This window comes from Homarus americanus, unplaced genomic scaffold, assembly GCF_018991925.1.
Source record: "Homarus americanus isolate GMGI-L3 unplaced genomic scaffold, GMGI_Hamer_2.0 scaffold39675, whole genome shotgun sequence".
Classification (NCBI taxonomy): Eukaryota; Metazoa; Arthropoda; class Malacostraca; order Decapoda; family Nephropidae; genus Homarus; species Homarus americanus.
In genome coordinates this window covers 3,402,631-3,422,426 of record NW_024736071.1, presented here as the reverse complement: position 1 = coordinate 3,422,426, position 19,796 = coordinate 3,402,631, and positions in this window count along the sequence as shown.

The window sequence follows — 19,796 nt, the reverse complement described above, 5'->3', positions numbered from 1 at the left end:
CTGGGGTGGTATATCCTCTGTATCCTACGACTCACATATCGCACTCATAATGGACAGCTTTGACAACATAATCCTGTTTTATCGCCGCTATGTCTCTCTCGTCTCGCAGCTCCTGGTGTCACGCCACTGGTCCATGCACGATCCCCTGAAAGTGAATCTGTCTCTCTTACTAATCCTCGCCACGTAACACAACCCAACAACATACTACTGTTAACTATTTCCACGCATAATAAATAAATTTGCTAAGTAGATAAGCCCAGTGAATTAGTTATCTTACTGTTTTTTCTTATTACTTTTAATATGTATATATCAACTCACTATTCGCCTTGTCTCAGACTTAAAGACATTAAATGAGACCCTTTCCCCGGACAGCTGTGGCTTATTCAAAACGATAGATCACAACTTTCAAGTATCACTGGAATGGAACCATCTTAGCTCGTGAACATCACCATCTGTGTATGTAAACCAAAGGACGTGAAATTCACCCAGAAACTACTAAACGAGTTGACATTCATGACTAAAAATACACAGCTTTGGAATATAGACAGACATTCCAACGTTGCTATATTCCCTTGCCCTGGCCTGAGAAGGGAGAGAGTAATAAAAAAAAAACAGGAAGATACCAAAATCTAAACACTATTGGGGTAATGTTGATCCAGCGTTTACATTTTCTTCCGCACAACACACCGATTCCGCAGTGTTCGACTTACGGGAGTTATATTTACGATTCCAAGTTTAACCTCCTTACGGTCAGCAGAATTCGTGGCTTTCTTCCAAGTCTCAGCTGGAGAGATGTCTGCTCAGAAGCCTAAGTATCCAACGAGCACTTAATTTAATCTATTCGTGAATTCATCCTCGAGTTCAACAGACAATAGTCACGCTGGAGTTCATTAGTCAAATGTTTAGATTTGATATGAGAACTTTGTTCTTTATTTTTGTTTCTCTTGCCATCTGCATCGATCTTTGTTTCGCTTTTCTCTCCCTTTTTCTATCTTCTAGTTATCATCTCTTTGCCTTCCCTTTATATATATCTTCAACCACCCCCTTCTCTTTATTTCTTTCATTCTTTCTGTCTTTTTGTTTCTCTGTCTCTCCTCCCAAAAGCTTGTCCATATCTGGTATAATTTCTTTCCTCTTCCCAGTACAAAGGTATTTTATTGTCTCACACCTAAGACAGGTAGGGGGCGTGGTGTCAGTGGCCGGTGACTCCCCAAACGTGCACTGAATAATTGACTCACTGACTGACTCAATCTCTCACTGAGAGAGATTTCCCTTATCCAGCTCTGAAGTAGTTGATGATTAACACTTCGTCTCTCTTGTTCACTGTTATAAGATTGTGATTCAATTACTGTGGTGAAATTGTCAGCATGCTCGCCTTGCAGTAATTGGGGACCTGGATGTTAATTTTTTGCAGATCGTGTTGGCGAGTTGTCCGGTCTTTTCAGACTATTCCTTGACACCAGGTCATGCAACTCGTTAACTTAGGGTGCGGTTGTTATGCTGGCGACAGCTTCTACACCTTAAACAAATTCACGCCTAGGTGGCCCTTTGGCCGGCCATCCTCGTCACACGAGGGGCAGCCATTATTATTATTTACTTTAAGACGAGTTCATTTCTGTATTATTCTATAAAAAAATCAATAGTAAGTAATGACAGCTAATATTCTATCGTTTTTATTCTTCAAATAATAAATAACTGCCTGAACTTATTTAATTATGTAATTATTTTAATACGAACAATTACGTTTAAAAGCTTACTGCAGCTTGACATAAACTTCATAACATATTCACTCTTATATAAAACATAAATAAATACTAAACTCCAGGTTGGTATCTTCTGGTTTAGAAAGAATTCCAAACTGAACATATGAATCAGCGAGAAGGGTGTGTGTGTGTGGGAGGGTGATCTCCAGAAATGAAACCACGCAAGATTTGTCATAATATATTATCAAAAGAGAGCTAACTTGTCGCTAGTGCCGTGATAGCAATTTACTTTTCTATCAGGGAAACGTGTATGTCTTAACGAGTACAGGACCAAAACATTTTCATGTCTAGACATTTAAAAATTTACTAATTTGTTTTTCTCGGTGTGCAAACTACGGATGAGGTAATTGAAATTTGTTTGTTTTTATGATGCAAGTGATAAAAGTTTTATAAAGGTTAGTGAGTATTTTTCTAGATTTCATCATATACAAATATAAATCTTTATTTCTCTGAATATGTCCCCTCAAAACACACTTATATGTTACGTAAGTTGAGAGATCACGTCTACTATGGAAAATTTAATGAAGTGATTCTGTAGATGAGAGTTAGATGACATAAACTTGAAAGACGTATAAGTCAGGGAACACTTTTGTTTATCATAGAATAAAATTAGCTATCCGGACAATGGTATGAGAAAGGACCCTCAAAGGAGCCTGGCGGAACCACGTTGTTTGCGTAAACCTGTGTCCACCAACACACACACAAACATACACACACACACACACACACACACACACACACACACACACACACACACACACACACACACAACTACACCAGCCCCCATCTACACAACCTCACCTACCAGCACCAGCCCCACCTACACCTACACCACCCACCTACAGCCAAACCAACCTCACCTACACCAGCACCAACCGCACCTACACCTACACCAACCCACCTACATAAACCAACCTCACCTACCAGCACCAGCCCCACCTACACCTACACCAAACCCACCTACACTTAAACCAACCTCACCTACACCAGCACCAACCGCACCTACACCCACACCAAACCCACCTACCGCAAACAACCTCCTACACCAGCACCAGCCCCACCTACACCTACACCAAACCCACCTACACTTAAACCAACCTCACCTACACCAGCACCAGCCCCACCCACACCTACACCAAACCCACCTACATAACCAACCTCACCTACACCAGCACCAGCCGCACCTACACCTACACCAAACCCACCTACACTTAAACCAACCTCACCTACACCAGCACCAGCCCTACACCTACACCAAACCCTACACTTAAACCAACCTCACCTACACCAGCACCAACCACTACACCTACACAAACCCACCTACACTAAACCAACCTCACCTACACCAGCACCAGCCCCACCTACACCTACACCAAACCCACCTGCCTTAAACCAACCTCACCACCACCAGCACCAACCGCACCTACACCACCAACCCACTACATAAACCAACCTCACCTACACCAGCACCAGCCCCACCTACACACACCAAACCCACCTACCTTAAACCAACCTCACCTACCAGCACCAGCCCCACCTACACCTACACAAACCCACCTACGCTTAAACCAACTCACCTACACCAGCACCAACCGCACCTACACCTACACCAAACCCACCTACGCAAACCAACCTCACCTACACAGCACCAGCCCCACCTACACCTACACCAAACCCACCTACACTTAAACCAACCTCACCTACACCAGCACCAGCCCCACCTACACCTACACCAAACCCACCTACATACCAACCTCTCCTACACCAGCACCAGCCCACCTACACCTACACCAAACCCACCTACACTTAAACCAACCTCACCTACACCAACCAGCCCACCTACACCTACACCAAACCACCTACATAAACCAACCTCACCTACACCAGCACCAACCCCAACCTCACCTACACAAACCTACACTTAAACCAACCTCACCTACCACCAGCCCCTACACCTACACCAAACCCACCTACACTTAAACCAACCTCACCTACCAGCACCAACCGCACCTACACCTACACCAAACCCACCTACACTTAAACCAACCTCACCTACACCAGCACCAACCGCACCTACACCTACAAACCCACCTACACTAAAACCTCACCTACAGCACCAACCACTACACCTACACCAAACCCACCTCACTTAAACCAACCTCACCTACACCATACAACCCACCTGCACACCACCAAACCCACTACATAAAACCCTCACCTACACCAGCACCAACCGCACCTACACCTACACCAAACCCACCTACACTTAAACCAACCTCACCTACACCAGCACCAACCGCACCTACACCTACACCAAACCCACCTACACTTAAACCAACCTCACCTACACCAGCACCAACCCCACCTACACCTACACCAAACCCACCTACACTTAAACCAACCTCACCTACACCAGCACCAACCGCACCTACACCTACACCAAACCCACCTACACTTAAACCAACCTCACCTACACCAGCACCAGCCCTACCTACACTTACACTAATTCGGGTGCTGACGCTGCATGCGGAAGTTTCAGGAAAAAAATGAGAGCCAAATCTGCAATTTTAATCGCCTCCTGCATATTACCGAACTCATCTTACATTTTCAGGAAATAAGTATCCTGTCGAGTTTTAGAAAAATATCTAAAACAATTTTTAAGAGAATTCACGTTCTCACGAATAATAGTTCTCAGATGAAGATGTGACGGTACACGTGATTCCATTACATCCCACGAACTTGTTTAGGGTAATAACTAGGAGGAGGAATGCATCAGATTACTGGTTGAAAGAAAGACAAGCAATTATGTTTAGCGTTTGTAAGAAAAATTGTCTAAGAAGATAAAGCTGTCTGTGAATGTCTCATTTATAATATTAATGATTCAGCTGTGTGTTACTATCTTAACTTTGAGCATAAGGCTGGTGTCTTAACTTACTTATGGCTACACACTTCTTTAGTGAGGTAAACAGCGAACTCGTATACTTCATAATCCTCTCTCAAATACAAAGGGAGTGGAGCAACATTCTCTTATTAGGGCGGTAGGTGAACGACTCGGTTACAATGTGACAAACTTCAACATTTATGAGTAACCTAAGAAAGCCGCCAGACACGCTCTCTGACTGGTAAGATATGCAGACAGACTCATAGTTATGTCGATGATCTCAGAAGAACTAGGTATCCTCTTGACCAAACTAATATTTGAAGAGCTATTTTGTTTTATCTTTTAATTTCCTGAAATTTTGCCAACATAGGAAATAGTGATTTAATGAAAAAAAAGGAAAAGCAAAATTAATCTAAAACAACAACCAGGAAAGTCAGACATGTATCTTGGGCACAATATTCTCATGGTCAAGTTGTCTTTTACACTTAACGAAGTGATCACTTAACTGTTGGAGCTCCTGATCTGCGTGAAGGAGTTTTAGAATATACTTGGTAGCTTCATTTTAACAATTAAGTTATTCCTTCATCTAAAACGCGTAGAAGACTCAAAAGACTTTATATTATTAATAAATTATATACTTTCACTGAAAAGGGTAATTAGCTAAAGTACTCTCTAAATGTTGGTGTCCTGGTTCGGTCCCCTTTCGTCCACTAAGGGGGGGGGGGGTTAACAAACAAAAATATGATTCTTGCTATCTGCTATCATAGAGGAATTCATTACAGAAAAAGTAATGTCGAAGTTTTGTTTTTCTTGGGTTTCTAAAATCACAACTTTTCGCACGCTTGTCAGTATTTGATTTCTGTGTTATGAGATATCTTAAAGGTGGAGATGAGCAAGTCTCTCTCTTGCTAGACACTATGTAAACGGTCAGCTGTTGAGCGGCTCCCCAGTCAATAGCTAGTCACTTTTTTCCGCAGGTCAAGCAGCTCATCCAGGTGGTCGGACCCTCTGGGAAGAAGTTTTTGGATCAGTCATGCTGATCGACCCAGGGGAGTGTGAAGTGTTCCCGACAAGCTATTAGCAATTTATTGCTGTTCCTTCCTCACCCACACTAGCTTGTGTAAGGTGATGCTCAGTGAAGCGTTTATATATTATTTCAGAGGAAACTTTTCAAAGCGTTGCATTTCGTCTGCTACTGCTGTTGACCCCATAATTAAATTCATCTACAATCTCAGGGCCCTCGCCCTCTCGAGGGACCACACTGTGCCATGTCTCTCTTTGTCTTTGTGGAAAAAAAAAACTTGTCCTGCCGGGCGTTGTCTCTGCTTGTTTGTTTGTTTCATAAACATTACACGGAGAAGAGACCAGCCTTCATGGTCATCTTCCCTCAGCAGGAAACTAAATAGATGACTCCCCGCTCTTTCCTCTTTCAACCTTTCTCAACCCAGGAGGCACAAAAGATTGATGTTCCTAATACCAAGACGCAGACCGGTGCCTCAGGTCCCCTGTACCAAGCTGCCAGTAGTGGCCAACGCAGGAATTCACTAGGGGGGAAGGGTTGAGAAGGGCTAACTATAGCATGGCCGTGACGCTCTACCACTCCATCAAAATACACAACAGAGCAGAGAATCGACGTATTTGTATCAGCCTGTAAAGGGAGTTATAACACCGAAAAACTGCAAAATTTTCCTGTAATTAAAAGCTGAAAGATTTGATCTTATGCCGCCACTTCCACCTTAACCGTTACGCCCCTGCTGGTAGTCCCTTGTGTTCCTGCGTATGTATTTATCCTTGAGCAGTCTGGCAGACGTTCTGGTCTTAGGGTGGAGCGCTTCAGTTGTCCTGCTTTAAAACCACGCACCGTGATATCCAACACCACCTGGGACTCGATCCTGTGATCTCGTAAAAAGTAATATTATGTTTTCTGGATAATAGTGCAGAGGTTCAACACATTACCTATCTAGGGTTAAACCCCTAAACTAGACAATTAATTTCTTGAATAATCCTAACCTAACCTAACCTACCCAAATCGCAAATTTTATTGGGAAAAGTCAGGTTCTGTTTGAGGTTCAGGTCCAAAGAGTAGATAAGCCCTTTAAAACTTTATCATAATTGTTAAAGTAAGGTTCTTACAGACCAGAAACGTCTTGTTGTATAAAAAAAATGAGGCTGCACCCACGAGCTCCACCTCGTCTGTGCTCTTGAATGCTTTCGTAACATTCATACTTCCTAAGTTCACTTACGTTTCCTCTGCCTGGTCTTCTTCCTTAACTGCTATACAACGAGGACTCCAAAGGCAAGTACAGTAGAGTGTGCATGACTATCTTTTCTCACTCCTACACCACATGTTCAGAGACGCTAAACTATCTTTCATCATCACCAAGACCTCATCTGTCAGTATGGGAATACGGTACTCCACCATCCTCGCTACCGTCTCCGGCTACCACCTGAGACCTCCGAATTGCTGCTCGATACCACAACCGCATCCGGCCCATACGACCACGTACTTGTACTTGTTTTGGGGATTATTGGCCACTTCGCCTTTAGGCTATTTCGGCCGAAGCTGTTATTTTCCTGAGTCATTTTCTTTGGACTTCTTCCTTTTGTTCTTTTTGCTATTTAATTTCCATTCTTCTTCTTGGTCTTGTTCTAGTATATTCTCGTAAAAGTATAAAAACTCTGATGATTTTAATGTTGTTAAATCTGTTTTTTTTTCTGTTCTTTGGTCTTGTTTAATTCTGGCTTCTTTTCTGTGGTCTTCTTGGGGGTCTTGATTCTTCTTTTCTTCGGTCTTCACTACAAGGAGACCCTCCTTGAAGCTCAGTTTTTTCTTGCTTCGCAGCTTAGCCATCCTACACTCCTCCCTCCACTTGGGACACTCCCGGTCGGAGGAGGAGTGAGAGCCACCACAAGCTGCGCATTTCTTGGCGGCCGCCGAGCAGTTGGTGTGCTAGTACCCGGGTGTCCCTCAACTGCAACAGACCTCCCGAGCTCGACACTTCCCTGCCAGATGGCCATAAGTTTGGCATTTGTAACACCTTTTTGGTCTTCTTTCATACGGTTCTCCCATCCCAGCATTACAGTGCTTGGTAGATTCTTTGGGTAACCAACCAATGCAGTTACGCTGGTCAGCTTCCGTACTATTGAGAGCTGATCTCCGATCAGCTCGCCCAGTTCTTCTTTTTCAAGATGTTCTATATCGGTGTGGGAGATGACTCCCAACACCAAGTTATCCTCTGTGTGAGCTTCCACTAGTATCTTGATCCCGTTAATTTTTGTTATGTTGGCTATTTCCGCGAAGGTGACGATAAGGCCACCACTCACTGGTCTACGGACGACCCTTGTCACCCCCCTGATTCCTAAGGAATTAAAAAAATTCCTTAGGACAAGGAGGTTTAGTTGCTTGCTCGAAGGGCATGTGACTGGATATAGTCTTACGATCTTCGCCTGGTCACAGGTCAGCCTCATCGTCAGGTTCACGTAGTAACTCGGGAGCAGAGATCTTGCCTCGCCGAGGTGCAGTTCTCAGTCTGACCACGTACTGATCACTATAAGAACTCCTTATTAAAATCATTCACAGTTTTTGTACTGTAACTATACTGACATTTCTTGTTAATGGTCCTCCCATATCATTATTATATTATATAGAGGATGTACTATATATGTATGTTTTTAAATTTTCAACTTATTTCTGATGCATTTAGTAATATACCGTTAATTTATTATTATTATTATTATTATTATTATTATTATTATTATTATTATTATTATTATTATTATTATTATTATTATTATTATTATTATTATTATTATTATTATTATTATTATTATTATCATTATTATTATTATTATTATAACTCGGGGCCACTGACACCTACGGGTTCCTCACTACACCCCCGGGCCACTGACACCCATGGGCTCCTCACTACACCCCTGGGCCACTGACACCCACGGGTTCCTCACTACACCCCCGGACCACTGACACCCATGGGCTCCTCACTACACCCCCTGGCCACTGACACCCATGGGCTCCTCACTACACCCCTTGACCACTGACACCCACGGTTTCCTCACGACACCCCAGGCCCACTGTCACCCCACGGGTTCCTCACTACACCCCCAGGCCACTGGCACCCACAGGTTCCTCCACTACACCCCGGGCCACTGCTCACCCACAGGTTCTCACTACACCCCAGGCCCACTGTCACCCACGGGTTCCTCACTACACCCCCGGGCCACTGACACTCATGGGCTCCTCACACCACCCCGGGCCACTGACACTCACTGGGCTCCTCTCCACACTACACCCCAGGCCACCTGTCACCCACCCGGGTTCTCTTTACACCCCCAGGCCACTGACACTCATGGGCTCCTCACACACACCCCGGGCCACTGACACTCTTGGAGCTACTCACTACACCCCAGAGCCACTGACGCACTCATGGGCTCCTCACTACACCCCAGGCCCTGTCCCCCCCACAGGTTCTCACTACACCCCCAGGCCACTGACACTCTTAGGTTCCTCACTACACCCCCTGGCCCACTGTCCCCACAGGTTCCTCACTACACCCCCGGGCCACTGGCTTCCATGGGTTCCTCTTTCACCCCGGGCCACTGACACTCATGGGCTCCTCACTACACCCCCCGGGCCACTGACACCAATAAACTCTTCACTACACCCCCCTGGTCACTTACACCCCCAGGCTCCTCACTACACCCTAGTCTCCTCACTACACTCCCGGGCCCGTCACTACATGTTAGTCCTCTAATAACCATACAAGGTAACATATATATATATTATTTTCTATAATGATTAAAAAAAATATAAAGAACTAACGATAATTAATGTCTCGGAAAAGTTGATCAAGGAAATTTACGAAAAATAAAGCTGAACGCTATTAATGATATAATGTGCTCTGTAAGAGAGGTGTACAGTATAGTACTGTACAGTACACTCAAGATAATAGTATAGTTGAATTCTACGGGAACATCTAGCCCTATTTAAGCATTTCCTGCCTAGAATATGAAAAAGATGAAAATTCCTTCCCAGGGGCGGATCCTGGAATATTAAAAGGTGGGTCCAAGGAGTTATGGGTGGGAGAACATGGCGAGCACAGCGAACCCATCCAGCTGGGGGCTGAGGATCTTTAAAGCCTATATATATATATATATATATATATATATATATATATATATATATATATATATATATATATATATATATATATATATATATATATATATATATATATATATATATATATATATATATATATATATATATATATATATATATATATATATATATATATATATATATATATATATATATATATATATATATATATATATATATATATATATATATATATATATATATATTGTTTTTTTTGTTTTGTTTTTTTAATCTTACCAATATCATGGGATTTTTTTAGGCCATTTTGAAGCCATTTGCACTTGATATTAGGGGATATTCTGAAGTCAATAGGAAATACTTTTTACTATGCAAAATTCCATGAGTACTGCATTAAAAAGAAAATATATTGGGATTTTCTGGTGAAAAGGGAGATCTGGACCCCAGGACCCCCTGGGTCCACCTTGCTTAATAACGATACATAAAAAATATATATATATATTGTTAAATTTATCAAATAAAAATAGATTAAGGTATCATATCTACTTTAACAAGGACGACAAAAAAACTTGAGAAGGATAAATATCTAAAAATAGGAGACAACAGAATAAAGGGGACACAGTACCAATATATTTCTTGCCAATGGGGGAACCTTAAAAATCTTGCGAACTTCAGAAATATGACAAATCTGGTCTAGGGAGGATGGTAATGTGTTCAGCCCGGCTCACTCCGCCAACCCTCAACCTCATTCTCAGGAAATCCATTTTCCACCTCCTGGACCCCGCTGGCCACCGTGCAAGTAATGGAAATGGATAGAAATGGATTTCCTGAGATGGGGTGAGGGGTCAGAAGGGCATGTAGAGTGAGGAATGACGACAGACATAGGAGATATGGGATTAATAAGAGAGGGGTGGGAGCTTATCGAGCTGCAAGAACCCCTCTTGGATAGCGTGGTCAGAGCGGGAAGCTGATGGTAGCTGACGTCATTTCAGCTATTTGATAGAGGATTTTCGCTCACTTTGATTCATCTGTTATTTAACCCTGGAATTCACTTATGGTTATTTACATACTTAATGTCCACATTATATGGAAGACAGAAGCTGTCTTATATAGCGCGGTCAGAGGGAGAGGAAAAACCAATACGGTTGATGGTAGATGACATCATGCTATCTACTTGACAGACAACCTTTTGCACTACCTTTAGCGGAGTTTCTTGCTTTTTTAACTTAAGCAGCCTTTATGTCGTCTGTGTTTTTAATGTCAACGATTGAATTAAGACTTCATGTCAATTTACTTTTTTATTCCCAAGACGTTTCATTAATGAATAGTACAAGAAAAAAAAATTAAGCAAAATTTAAAAAAACAAAACAAAAATCACAATAGTGTGGTAAACATCATCGTTATCAAATAAAGGTTAGAATTAAAAAAATAAATAAAATAAAATAAAATAAAATAAATATATATATATATATATATATATACTGTATATATATATATATATATATATATATATATATATATATATATATATATATATATATATATATATATATATATATATATATATATACTGTATTTGAGTTTTGTAATGTGGTCACCAAGAAAAACCATAATCGCAGGGAAACATGTCACGTTATTTACATTCTAATATACAGTACCTCTGACCGGGCAAGGTCAGTCTTCAGTCTGATTAATTTATATCTACGCACATACGATGAAAAGAAGTAAAAAGGAAAAAATACACATATGCATGCAAGAACACATATGTATATGTGTAAATATATGTTTTTATCTTTTTACGTTTTACTTGTAAACGTATAATGAAACACATTTCGTGAGCCAACTAATTGTTTACGGACGAAAACTTCCACGATAAAAAGGTACACACAAGCCAAAAGGCAAACACAAGCTAAATTATCAGGAATATATAGCTCCCACGATTTAAGGTTCAGTTACGCTCCTTCCTCATATAACTTCGGGAATCGGGAACTGTATATCATCGAAATTAATGAAAAGGAACTCGGAAGTAAAACGCTGCCTGCCCGATGATTTGCACTAACTCCTAAATTTACCTGATGTATCGTTAGTCTAGACTTCTTCCCTCTAGACTCTAGAGCAGTGGTTCTTAACCTTTTTACTACCACGCCCCCTCTAGGAATTGGTCTTTCCCGCCACGCCCCCCTTGCATCTATGAATAAAATTCCCTCCCAGATTTTAAAGAAAAATTAAAAATATTGTGTTTTTAGTCTTTTTATTGAGTATAAATTAGTGAGATACTTGACACTGCTTCTTAGCTACTAGATCTTGAATGCGTGGTTGAATGCCAGTGAGTGCACAACGTAAATCCCCTTCAACGTTCAGCCTGTCTCTGTACTTGGTCTTGAGAGCAACGAGCGTGGAAAATGCAGCTTCACAAAGATAGTGGATCCGAACATAGTTAGAATCCGAAGAGCCTGATGTGAGATCAGAGGGTAAACAGGAAGGTACTTGACCCAGAGCGTCTCAAGATCCAGTTCTTTGAAAACTTCCTTAGCTGTGGAGTTGAACTTCAACTCAAGAAACTCCTCTTGCACTTCATCCGAAACATCAGCTACTTCACAATGAAATGGATTCCTCATGAATTTCCAGGCTTCACGCTTCTCATCTATCTCTGGGAAGTATCTGATGAATTCTGTTTTCAAGTCAGTTAGATGAGTGATTATTTGTTTCTTTAACTCAGAATCAAGGTTACCGTGAATGAGAGCAGAATCCAATTTACTAAAACTGGCTGTATTTCCCTGCTGAATTTGACACTTCCAGAGGTCGAGTTTGGCCATGAAGGTTCGAATGGTGTCGTGGTGCATGATGATGTTGATGTTTTTCCCTTGTAGTTTAAGGTTGAGAACATTCAACGCTTCGAAGATGTCCACCAGGTAAGCTAGAGATAGCTGAAAGCCTTCAGACTGGAACTTGTCATGGAGATCTGCCTTCTGATCAAGAAATATTGCTACTTCTTCTCGTAGTTCATAAAGCCGTCCAAGTATGTTCCCCTTTGATAGCCATCGTACGTTCGTGTGAAAAAGCAAGGTTTCATGTTCAGATTCCATATCCTTACACAGCAGTTTGAAGAGACGACTGTTTAAGGCTCCAGCTTTGATAAAGTTGACTACCTTGATAGCCACGTTCAGGACATCCCTCATTTCAGCAGGTAAAGTTCTGGATACTAAGGATTCACGATGAAGTATGCAGTGTGTACCTACAACAGACGGATTTTTTTCTTTCACCATTGTAATGAATCCAGACTGCAGACCAAGCATGGCTGGAGCTCCATCAGTGCACACCCCTACCAGCGAGTCCCACGAAAGTTGGTTTTCCTGAAAGAAGTTTGATACATCATGAAAAATAGCTGCTGCTGTTGTACAACTTTCCATGGGGTGACAGAACAGCATTTCCTCTTTTACACTGTTGCCTGACACATACCTCAACAGCCTTAACTGAATAAATGTGAGAGAAGAGGAATTATTGCCACGGACGTGTGCAGAAGACTGGGAGAGAACGGGGCTCACCAGTCACCAACGAGCAGTATACAGGTCCAGGACGAGCTAACCCCCCCCCTTCCCCATGGGTTTCGAGGGATAGGGAGGGGTGTCAATAAGTACAGAAAATGGTAAGCCCTAAGTAAAAAAAGTAGCCTATAGAAAACTAAAGTTATAAGGCGATAGTTTTGCATTTTTTCATAAACTTCTCAATATTAGCCCACGCTCTTGTTAAGAGAATAAAAACTATAATTATAATTAGAGAAATTCCTACGTCAATATTAGCCCACGCCCTATAATTATAATTAGAGCTTGCGCCCCCCAGGTTAAGAACCGCTGCTCTAGAGTGAAGAAGTGTGCTGCTGCGTGGTATAATATATATATATATATATATATATATATATATATATATATATATATATATATATATATATATATATATATATATATATATATATATATATATATATATATATATATGATGAAAACGATGAACAGATTATAGCTCGATAATTTTCAGCAGCATGTTTCGCATGTAGCAGTATGCTTGCATCAGCTTCCTCTTGGTTTGAAGAGAGATCATCTGTTGTTGTACAATCATTGTGGGTCAGCTTGATACATTGATCACCACAGGTCTAAAACATGGTTATATTTCCCAACTGTTTCCTCCTATTATCATTTTTCCAGCTGTCTGCAGGAAACTTTGTCAACATGTTCTTCCTGTCTGGGTACATCAGGAGCCGCCTTCATTTTGTATTTTATATCTTGGTTGTATTTGAAGAAAAGCAAGTCCTTCCTTTGAAGTACGTGTTTCACGTTTTGCAGTCTTGATTGGATGTTGATGGTATACATCAAATAGTACATCAATTCGATCGCTTCCCTGGCCAGCGTGAAGAATATGCACAACAATTTTATCAGAATGCTAACTGAACGTAAGATCCTCATCGTGGACTTTGTGAATGAGTCCCGTGGCATCAATAATAATTGATGTAGATGGCTGAGTTGTCACCTCAGCAGGCAACGCATTAGACAGAACAGCTGTGTTCTTGTTTTGTTTTTCCTTGTACCATCTGCATTCGCCAATGCCCATGTTAAAGGACCAAGAGGGTAGCAAAAAACATCCCTGCTGTGTCGTACCAATATAAAGTCAGGGCTGCAGTAAGACCACTTTATTTGAAGTAGGTTTCAACCTGAGAAATCAACAAATATGCAAACACAAATATAAAATATACATTAGATCCAGAATTATTTAACAAGAACCTTATAATCTTTAATGTAAGCTATACTGTTAATGAATACTGCTCCAATTAAAAAAAACTAATGTTAACTCAAACTTACATCATAACCCTCCAAATCAGCACGAACCCAGTACAAAGTTCTCCAGTCCGTCCAGCCAGTCACCACAAGGGACAACTGTCAAGCCGCCCACATACACTGCAAACAATACTTTAATCCTATAAATTTGCCTCATACAATTATGATATCGATTTCTGATAACTCTTGCTTGCAAGGAATATCCAAATATTAATCAATATATACCAAATAGCCAAAACTAACTTATATGTACAGAATATTAAAATTTCTTGTCCAGAACATACATTACGGCAGCCACCACAACAACAATGTCGCCTGTGTCTGAAGCGACAATAATTTTTATACGAAATATATTTATTTTAGTACAATAAATTCTTACATCCACAATACTTATACAATACCAAGCAAATGTATATTTTAACACATCACACATCCCAACAGACTCTGTATGATGATACACTCCCCGTCAGCAAAGAAAATATTGATCTTCAATTGGTAATAGTACAACTAATCGAAGAGCGGATAGCTTGACAGTAACATCTTCAAAGTAGGTCCTGGTGTTTGTGATTTATAGCGTACAGTTACGTCTCCTATCACACCATCTCGACCAGGTTCAACTGTTATTACTTGCGCTAACTTCCAAGCTCCTCTCACAGTATTGCTATCTTCAACTAAAACTAGATTTACCTACTCTAAGATTCCGTTTCACAGTGTGCCATTTTTGCTGTATGATAAGAGTTGGAAAGTTGCCACATTTTCCAAACGACGTGACAACGTTATCTATAAACTCCAATCTACCTTTGTGGTCAGTACAATCAGCCCAAGGTCCCATTGGTGCATGAGCTGAGGTACGTCCGAGTAATAATTCATTAGGCCATAGATATTGACCAAGGTTTACATCCGAGTCTGGCCGAACTCCTATAGGTCTCTGGTTAAATAAATTAGCTACCTCGAACATTGTGGTTTGTATTTCACCAAAAGACAGTACATTATCACCAATCAACATTGTCAATGTCCTTTTAATCAACTTAATCGGTAATTCGCTGCACCGGTTTTACCAAGGAGCGTCAGCTGATTTATTAAAAAACCAATTCACGCCATTATTTGCACCATAATTTGTTACATCAGACCAAATCCACTTACTAGTCATGTCTTTAATTTCCTTGTTAGCTGCCACCAGCTGTGTACCTCTATCAGAGTATATAGTTCCAGGAAAGCCTCTTAGTGAAACAAATCTCCCAAATTTATCAAAAAATCAAATGAAAATTATACCATAAGCCTTTCAGTATGTTCTACGTTTTAAATTATCTCTTATCTTGAATGGCCCAAAATAATCCAGCGAAGTATAATAAAATGAGGGGAATGGTTTCAACCTTTCATTTATTACTTCACACATTTTTTGACCTTCTACTTTAGGACTAATTTTCTTACATTTTACACATTTATATTTTACTGATTTAATTTTTTTCTAGCTCCTGGAACCCGGAATTTATTTTGCAATTTAGCTAAAGTTACCTCAATACCAGCATGGTCAATATTATGCAAGTATAACATATAATCGGGTAAAGGGGTGATTATTAGGCAGACGCACAAAAGAGTCCTTATTCCAGTTCATCTTAAGCCAATTTTCAATTCGACTTCCCACAGTAATTACTCTGTTCTCATTCATTGTAGGACCTAATCTGCTAAACCTTTTAGTTCGACCAATCATCTGAGATTTTCTTTGTACATGTTTAATCCACAAATTTTCTGCTTCATTAATGTAATTTGTCGTTGGATCTGTACATATTTCCTTAAATGATCTTTTCTTACATGCTGACAATACTCTACTTGTTACTCTCAATAGTTTTTATAACAACTGAATCTTTTTATCTTAATTACATCAAGATTTACTTCAGATGATTTAATTTAAGTTTTACAAGTCACGGTTACACCTATCACATCAGGTAAATCTTCCTCACAAAACTGAATAATTGGCCATGAGTTTACTGATTGTCTAAAAAATTCAGGGCCCCTTTGCCATATCGATTCATTACCAGGTTTCTCAATGTCAGTCTGGCGCGTTAGCAAGTCTGCAGGATTGTTTTCTGATGCTATCCACCACCAATCATTGGGATTACTTTTATTTCGAATTTCATTAGTCCTACTACCCACAAAGGATTTAAATTGAAAGGATTACTTTTGTATCTGTGTTCTTACTATTGATGAATCTACTATATGCATTACAGATTGAAGCTTCCACTCAAGCTCCTTCTCAATTGTCTCCCCTGATACGACAGGCAGTTAGTGCTCTCATTAATTCTAGTCTGGGGATCGTCATATGTTTAATCGGTGCAATCCTGTTTTCTGCCAAGACAAGCCTCGCTTCATATACCCCGTTAGGAAGTTAAAAGCTCACGTAAGCACATGCCCCGTATGCCTGAGAGCTACCGTCGGAAAATATGATCAGCGAGGGTTTACCTTCAACAGAGTCTGGTTTCATTATTCTAGTGCATTTAAATTTCTTCTAATTTAAAAAGATCAAACAAAAATCCTTTCCACTTATTCCACATGATATACGTAACAGGTATATATCCCAATGGTTAGACATTTCCATATTTTCACCTAAATTTTTACTCTCAATAATAATTTATATCCTCAATATCTTAGCTTGTAATGTAAATGGTCTCACAAATCTTAATGGGTCAAATATTGAAACAATTTGGCTGAAAATCATTCTCTTGGTGAGTTTTCTTGGCATTTCTCTGTCAATTGTTTCTGGCTTAAATTTGGCTTTGAGTGGATTTTCTTACATTTACTTGAAAAATTTACCTTTACCTCGTAAAAGAAATGGTCACCTTTAGGATCCCAAGATAATCCTAAGACCTTCTGACTGTCAGTACCCATTAATTGAACATTACCATCGTAATTGGGTTTCTTTTTGCCAGACATAATCCACTGTTTTATCTTGAAACTTCCCTTACCTAGAATTACTTCAGCATCCCTCACTAATTTACAAACATTTTCTTCACTATCTGTAGACTGCACAATATTATCAACACATGAATTCTTTATTATCATTAGAGCAGCATCATTATATTCTGACAAACACATCTCCGCTGTACGTCTTAATGCCATCATTGAGATTGCAGCTAAAGGACGAACCCCATAATGATCAGGCGGTTTGTGTGTGACAAGATCTCTCCACAAGAACCTATTGTGTTATACATTTTTTAAATGTCTCCAATAATCACAACGTTCTCTTCTCTTATTCTTAATAACACTAAACTTACTGTTTAATAGGAGGGGGCCTGTAGTCAAGTGAACATTCAATCTATGACCCATATATAAAGCAGAAGCGTTGTATACAATTCTAATTGGAGTAGACACAGACCCTAGTTTTATTATTTCATGGTGGGTTAGATAGTGGATTGGACCCCTGTGACTCCATAATTCATCTTCTGTAAGTTTTCTAGCTACACCCCTTGTGATCATGTCTTCCATTTGTTTTTGGTATAAAGTGCCATACTCCTTACCTAATTTTGACAGTCTAGTTTTAGTTGATTTTGATATTGATATTGAAACAGTTTATTTAGCCAGAAGAACACAGATACAGAGTCGATGATAAAAAAAAAACATACTATTAACATGGCTGAGCCAGATGAGAGCCTGAGCTCTCCTGTAGGCACCTGATATATACTGTGTATTTATCACAAGGAAGTATTATGTAACATTTAATATCATCTGGAATAGTACACATAGCATGGTGGTAATATGAAAATATCAGAATGATACCACGGTTATCAGTTCGATATTTATTTACTTTATTTTATTTATTTATTTTTTATTTTTATATATTTTTTTACCACGGTTATCAGTTCGATATTTATTTACTTTATTTTATTTATTTATTTTTTATTTTTATATATTTTTTTACAATTATATTATAAGTATATACATAAGTTGCAATGGAAATTGAAAAGCATAAGTATGATAAGGGAGGGAAGCAGTACAACATGGATTGTATTATGGTTGAACAAGAGGACAGAGCTGTCAGGATTATGTCTAGTTGGCAAATACACCCTTTGCAAATGTTAACCTCTTATCTATGCCCATGATAATTTCTGATAAAACGATTTTGGTGGTACAATAAAAGCCGGCATATTAAGTATGAATTTAAAAAAATATTAATGCTTAGACAATAAATATTTTTTAAGATATGATTTAAAGGAAGGGAGCGTAGTCTTTACTCGGATGGGTGGGGGTAAGTTGTTCCACACCTTCACACCATAATATTTTATGGAGGTCTGAGACTGAGAGGAGCGCTGGAGGTGGTCTTAGTAGCTCTGGGTGCCTTAAAGTTGTATCTCTGATTATTCCGGAACTGGAAATAATTCTTGTCAAGCAAGTGATTGACATATTTGTAAACAAATAAGACATAGCAGTAGGTGTTAATATCCTCGAGTTTTAAAATTTTCACTTTTGCAAATTGTTCGTTTGTGTGATCTGGTTTTTATTTTTTTCTAGTAGATCATTGTCCGCACAACTCTCTTTTGTGTATTGGCATAGTTATTGGGAAAATTTACTGGATTTCTTAGCCAATGATATTTTGTAATCCTTTTTTTTTATTTGAATCATATGTTATCCTTTTTCAATTAAATCTATTTATCTTTGCTTTTTAATAGTATATTAATTAGCCTTGCCTTTGATGCATGTACGCGATTCATTTGCTATATCTGGCTGCTCTATATCAAAAACCTTATCCAATAATTCCTTTAGAGAGGGAACTTCATCAATTACTATTACCAACAACATGGTTTAATTTCACACTGATGTTATTAATGGCAGACAGAGGAATTTGATTCACTATCTGGTAACCTACCACGAACACAATAGCCAAACTGATTGATCAATAGTTGAAGATTACCAATTGTTTGTATTACTTGTGGTAATATTTGACAACAATCTGTTCCAATTAAAAGATAAATTTGGCCAGCAGGTGTCTCCAATAACTCTGGTGCCATTTGTACGATTCGACTCAGCTCATGTGTATCAACCTTACTTACATGAGAAGTAATTTCATCCAGTCCATATGCTTTAATAGGCCACACCTTACCCTCCCTATCTGTTAAAGATAATTCATACTCCTTACTTTAACAAATTTGGCCATATCATTAGTTATTACAGTTAAATCACTTCCAGAATCCCAC